The sequence below is a fragment of the Sprattus sprattus genome, assembly GCF_963457725.1.
Source record: "Sprattus sprattus genome assembly, chromosome: 10".
Classification (NCBI taxonomy): Eukaryota; Metazoa; Chordata; class Actinopteri; order Clupeiformes; family Clupeidae; genus Sprattus; species Sprattus sprattus.
Window position 1 is genome coordinate 23486991 of NC_137908.1, and position 6825 is coordinate 23493815.

The window sequence follows — 6825 nt, forward strand, 5'->3', positions numbered from 1 at the left end:
GGCAAATCAGCCACCTGCAGGACCAGCAGCACCTCTGAATGCGAGCGCAACAGCATGCATCTGAGATATCAGTATAAAGCCTCAAGAGGATATGCTGTGCATGGGGCTTGAGCCGCAGGTGCCCCTACCTGTCCAGGCAGCCGTCCAAACTCCCACCTGAGCCAGTGATAGCTTTTCCAGCTGGTGTGATGGGGTCTGGCGGGGACTGGGCTGTGTAAGCGCGAGAGCTGTGAACTGAACCAATCGTACACTCACTCAAACACACTGTCACACTCTTTTTCTTCCGCACCTCTACTGTTTGTGGGATTGGTGGAGAGGGTCAAGGTGCAGCAAACTAGGAGGGACTCTGTGTATTTGTATTTGTGTGTGTGTGTGTGTGTGTGTGTTTGGTCACACCCTCTCAGTCTGATAACTGATGTCAGAACTAAGGAATGCAGCCCTATTAGACTCCTTCATTTCATTATAACCCCCCTTTTAAAATGACTAATGAATGATTATTGAAGGTCTGCTTTCTATTAGTTTCTCAGTAACGGCCCATCCTCATACTGAGCTGGTGGGATGGCGGCTCCTCAATGATGGCTGCTGACTAGGTTCAGGAACCACCTGATAACACTTGGGGCGTTATTACGCTATTCTATCACTTCTTCAGTAATAGTCCATTTTCCTTTTCACTTCAAACCTGTCAAAAGACTCCGGCCCAGATCCGGCTCAGATCTGGCCCAGAGGCACCTGTTCCCTGGATCTGCAACATTAAGCCAGTCTCTCTCTGCCCCAGTCCTCCAGTGAGTCATACTCGGCACAGCAGCTCTGGGCAAGAAGATTAATACCTTAGATTAAACCTGGTTCCTTTAATGAAACAAATTAGCACGAGGCAGAGCGTACAGTATGACTGAGATGAGTCGAAAGCCGGCAACTGATTGAGTTTGTTAACGCAGAACTTCACCGAGGCTGACAGCGTTTGAGCCGATATCTTGGGCTGTGATGACTGCTTTAATGGTCAACCATTAGTGTGTGTGTGTGTGTGTGTGTGTGTGTGTGTGTGTGTGTGTTGGAAGGGTGATTTAAGGTTAACGGAAAGTAAATCACATTAATGAAGAACTGGAGTGTGATTGGGTCGAATATTGAACAGAGGCTGACTGGACATGAGAAGATACTTTGGGCTGTGCTGCCTGTTTGTATGGTAAATCGTTACCATAAAGAAGACATTGGGTGACATTTACAGAATGGGTATTAGCCTTTAGGAGTGCGCTTGTCCAGTCTGTGATATTTGGAAAAGAAAAAGCAATCAGGCTTGACACACACACACACACACACACACACACACACACACACACACACACACACACACACACACACACACACACACACACACACACACACTCTGAGTGTCAGACAGAGGATGGGTGATTGAGATGAAATGGCAAATCATCACGTTCAGCCTGGAGAAACCTCAAGGTTTTCACACCAATTTGATCCTCGGAGCATGTCTGTCCACACCCTCAAGAAAAGCCTTCAGAAAACACTCCACTGCAAGAAGTGGAGGGATAATGTCTCCATGACAACCGGCCATAGGCTCAGCTCCACTCGAGAACAGAGCAGGGGTCGCCGTGGAAGCCGTGAAAGGGAGGGCAATTGGGGTAGGGTGGGGGGGGGGGGGGGGGTATTGATTGGTTGGCTATCACAGTCGGATGCGTCTTTGAGAGGTTTCATCTCTGGCAAGGCACGGTGGCATCACAACACAAGACCTCTCTGACAACACGACACAGGTCCCCCCCCACAACCCCAATTGTTGCCTCCAAAACTGTGGATCAGGAATAAATGCTAACACCTAAACCTTGACTGCAGGAATAAATGCTAACACGTAAACCTTGATTTATAAAAAGAGAGACTGTCCAAAGCATACAAAAGGAATGGAGGTTGGTGTTTGAAGAGCCCAGCCTGAGCCTAACAGCACAGAAGCTGCCTGTGGCTTTGATAGGCTGGCTCCGTGTACAACAGGAACAGGCAGAGGCACTGGCAGATGCCGAGACACTAAGACACGCTATCAGAGGAACATCCAATGGGTCATTATTGACTGGGCTGATGCTTTAGACATTGTCTCTAAAAACGCATGTACACAGATGAACACTCTCTCACACAAGGGAATATGAGGGACATCCTCCCCCCACACACACACCTAATCTGAGTGGTTCCTGGAGAGCCGTGTTTAGTAATGAGATGAGAGCAGTTCTGGTAATGTGTAATGTGCTTTAGGAGACTCAGTGGGGTGCTTCCAGTGACACACCTGACAGCCCCCCCAGTCTCAGTGGAGCTGGGGGCTATAAGCCCTGACTGTCTCAACAAAGCACAAAGCTTCTATGGGCCAAGGCTTTGGGTCTCTCCAAAACAGCTGGCTCATGTCTGCTGGCACCATCACACTCAGAGTTACACACACACACACACAGAGACACACACTCTCTCACACACACACACACACACACACACACACACACACACACACACACACACACACACACACACACACACACACACACACACACACACACACACGGAAATACACACACATGGAGATACACACACAGCGCGCCTTGCCATCATCTGCTCTTTCTGCTGAGGTGATGGATGATGCTATCTGTTCAGGTGGAGGCCCTGAATGCATACACAATCCGACATAACAATAGATACTCCTAAGTCTGCTACTCAAGTATGTGGATGTGTGTGAGTGTGTGTGTGTGTGTGTGTGTGTGTGTGTGTGTGTGTGTGTGTGTGTGTGTGTGTGTGTGTGTATGCATGTGTGTGGGTGTGTGGGTGTGTGTGTGTGTGTGTGTGTGTGTGTGTGTCTGGGTGTGTGTGTGTGTGTGTGTGTGTGTGTGTGTGTGTGTGTGAGAGTGTGTGTGTGTGTGTGTGAGAATGTGAGTAAAATGTAGAGGTGATTTAAGGTTAAGGGAAATTGAATCATTGGACGTGGTTGGAGGGTAAGTCAAGTATTTGGTTTCAAAAGGAAGGGAGCAATGATTATTGACTAGGAAGTGTCACCTTTTACAAGAAGTGCTTCTCTTATCTGTCTGGCAAAGGATTCTGCCAGAAATAGAGTTTTGTCAAGGTGACACAAACTTTGTTTCCATACTCCAGGGAATGCAGACAGTGTTACCATGACAATGACACGCATAAAGCAGAGGCTGACAAAAGAGTTCCTTTTCTGAGGAGAACTCTTGAGGTTCTACTTCAAATCTTGCAAGATGCCAAGATGTTTACATATCCCCTGTAATTGTATCTTTACATTCCAGGACACTATAGTGATCCTATCATGGTGATCTAAACAAAGCTTTATAGATATTTTAAGTAGAACCATTTACGAAACTTCAAAAGGTTGCTTTCTGTAAATGAGAAACACAGACTTTATGTTATAGAGACAAGCAGATAAACAGGAGAGATAAAGGGAATATAGGAAGAAAGAAAGAAAGAAAGACAGATAGACATGAAAAGTAACACTGACACTGAAAGTGAGATACACAGAACCAGAGAAAGATCTGGAAAGAGAGGGTGGCAGTCATTGGGTTTCTGCCCTTCCAAAAGACAAAAGCAGCAAGCTCTTCTCCTTTTAATTTGCCATCTCGGGTTTCTTTACAGGAGCCTGAAGGAAACAACTAATTGAATCTAACGAAGAAAAAAGAGTCCCTTAATCACACTGAAGTGTATGCTCCTAAACTAAAAGCAGGTGAACAGAGGACTTTGTTGGCAAACAGACATAATGAGACTTTTAAGAAGAGGCCTTGCCCATAAGTTGCACTTATAGTGTTGTTGTTCATTTTCTCATATCTTGAGCGCTGACTTCTATTTTATTTTTGAAGGTTGTCCTGTGCTTTGAGTGAAATACAGTCTCCCGCTGGAGAATACTGCAGGTCTTCCGGTAATGCGCAGGAGGGAAATAGTCACAGTCATCAGCGGTCCTGCTGCGGGCGGTTCTGTGTCCTATTCAAAGGCTGTGGGAATGTATCTGCAATCCCCTCCTCTTCCACCAGGGGCACCTGTGTGCTGTGTTTGGGTGACTGGATGCTGTCAGACTTTGATCTCTCTGGTGTCCAGCTCACATTTCAACTTCAGAAGAGCAGTGGAAATTGGTGTGTGTGAGTGTGTGCAAATGAGAGAGAGAAAGAGACAGAGATGTACAGACAGATTGATTGAGTGCATGTGTGAAAGAGTGTGTATACAAGAGAGAATATATGTATGTATGTATGTATGTATGTATGTATGTATGTATGTATGTATGTATGTATGTATGTATGTGTGTATGTATGTCTTTGTGTGTGTGTTTGTGAGACAGAAAGAGAGAGAAAGAGAGAGTGAGAGACAAGTTTCCTGCCCCAGCAAGGAGAGCAGTCATCTGGGTGTGTGTGTGTGTGTGTGTGTGTGTGTGTGTGTGTGTGTGTGTGTGTGTGTGTGTGTGTGTGTGTGTGTGTGTGTGTGTGTGGGGAGAGTGGCGGTCGTCTAGGTATATATGTATGTGTGTGTTGAGAGTGGTGGCTGTCTGGGTGGGTGTGGAGGAGTTCAGACAGCAGCTGCTGTGGGAAGACACGGGGTTCTGGTGGCTCAGGGTAGGGAAGGAGGCCTGTGGTCATGTGAACAAAACCAGGTATCACAGGAAATGGTGGTCTCTCCCTTCCTCTCACTATCTTTCACTCTCTCTCCCTCACTTTTTCTCTATCTATCCCTGTCTTCCTCCCTAACCCTTTCTCTACCCCCTCTTTCTTGTGCATTCTGTCTTACACACACACACACTCTCTCTCTCTCTCTCTCTCTCTCTCTCTCTCTCTGTCTGTCTTCCATATACTCTGTCTCTCTCTACTGTTCATTCAGGTTAAAAGAACAGATGTCTGGTTCTTCTGAAGTCTTCTGATGACCGTGGGAAAACATCAAAAGCCCCTCCTGAACATGAGCCTTCGCAGACCCTCCTAAACTGCGCTCTGGGTTTCCTGGCTTCATGTTTAATGCTTATGTATGCATTAAAATCCTTAATGTACAAACACAAATGTACCACTTCAGATTGCTTATATTTGCCATCAATCAAAAAACTGGATTCTGTTTCCTCTGAACAAATTCAACAGAAAACACACAAAATCCTCATGTCCTAATGCACTTTTTAAAAATTAAACAAATCTGAGAAACTCAACGGCTGAACATGTGTGTGTAGGGAAGAGTTCCCCATGCTCATTTTCCTCTTTAATTACTATCTTTTTTAATATAAAAAGCACCAGGCTTATGTGCAGATGGCGAGATAATGAGCTAAAATAATTGGCTAATTTACATCTTAACACCCCCATTCACGTCACACATTAACTGCTGCCAAATCAGCCTGAACCTGTGTGATCCGTGAGGGAGAATATCCAAACATTTCTGCTCATTAGAACTCAGGTGTTCGTGGTCATCTGCTAATGATGGACACCTTCTTTGGCATGCGGATCCATCTGACATCAGAGTCCAAACGCAAGACAAAGAGAAACAAGTACAGGGATTCTAAACGGTCTGTGTGTGTGTGTGTGTGTGTGTGTGTGTGTGTGTGTGTGTGTGTGTGTTGTCTCGTTCGCCTGGCGCTGACCTGTGTCAAGCCTCCAAGACTAACAAACTAAATACCGTCACAACATGTCCCTCATACTAATCACACTGGATGTGAAATTAATTACAACATTCCTTTTTTAAATCTGTAAGCTGTTCAGCTGTTCGAGGTGTCGCGATATGTCGTCCGTTTGCTTCAGTCAATCCAGTCAGCCAGTCGGAGAGTCATACTAGTCCAGTGACCTTTAAGTGGCTATTTTTCTTTCATGCACTGCTATATTCCACTATGTGCACTATGCACTCCAAGCACCAGTCCATCAATAGAAAGGTATGCCCTTACTGAAGGCCTGCATGCTTTATATGCTTATGGGAGCGGTCAGGCAAATCATTTCCTGCCTACATGCACACAATCCATCAAAGCTATGCCTCTCCACGAGCACCAATACAAGACTAATCCATATAAAAGCTCTTGTGGAGTCACAAACATGTGCAAGCATGGATGAGCACATAAAAACCACACAAACACAAACAGGCGTACACAGGACTAATTGGAATTCAATGCGTCCCAGTAGCGATCGATTGATTTGAGCAGGTTTTATGCTCGTGCGAGGCCCCGCTGACACTTTCATAACTTAAGTGCCGGTTTTAAACCCGGCTGTTTTGATTAACTACGAGCTTATGGGGATCACAGGAAGACTGAGCATCAGCAGGCACGTCACGGAGGCTAAGCATGCCGATTGGCGGCATGGGGGGGGGGTCTGTAGCATCATGCATAGAGCACTTGCTGTTCTTCGTCTTTACAGACTTCATTCCAGGCCTGGTGTGCATACATGCTGCCCAGCTTCCGTTGGATGGTTTAGCGGAGGAAATTAATATGAGTTTCTGTAGTGGCCTCTGTTGGGCATGCCAACTTGGCACCACACTAGAACACAGGAAGTGCTCAGTCACAGCCAATGTGTCAGTTCCGTCACAAAATTATGCGCGTGCGCACACACACACACACACACACACACACACACACACACACACACACACACACACACACACACACACACACACACACACACACACACACACACACACACACACACACACACACAATGGACTAAGTCCATTCCATAAACTTCTGAGTGAGACTACTTAATAGCTCCCACATGACCACTGTAGTACACAGCGTGTGTAAAGGGAAGTAAATGAAACCCTTTTTATCTTATATTCAGATTGCTAAACACTGATCTGATCCAGCACACAATTCCCTCTGAAATGCACTTA

At 45.9% G+C, this 6825-nt stretch overlaps 1 protein-coding gene across 3 annotated transcripts in view; it reads right to left on the reverse strand.

Moving 5' to 3' along the window:
• The window catches only part of iqsec1b (IQ motif and Sec7 domain ArfGEF 1b), a 65907-nt gene that overhangs the window by 24597 nt on the left and 34485 nt on the right, over nucleotides 1-6825 (reverse strand). The gene's annotated exons all lie outside the window — the stretch shown is intronic.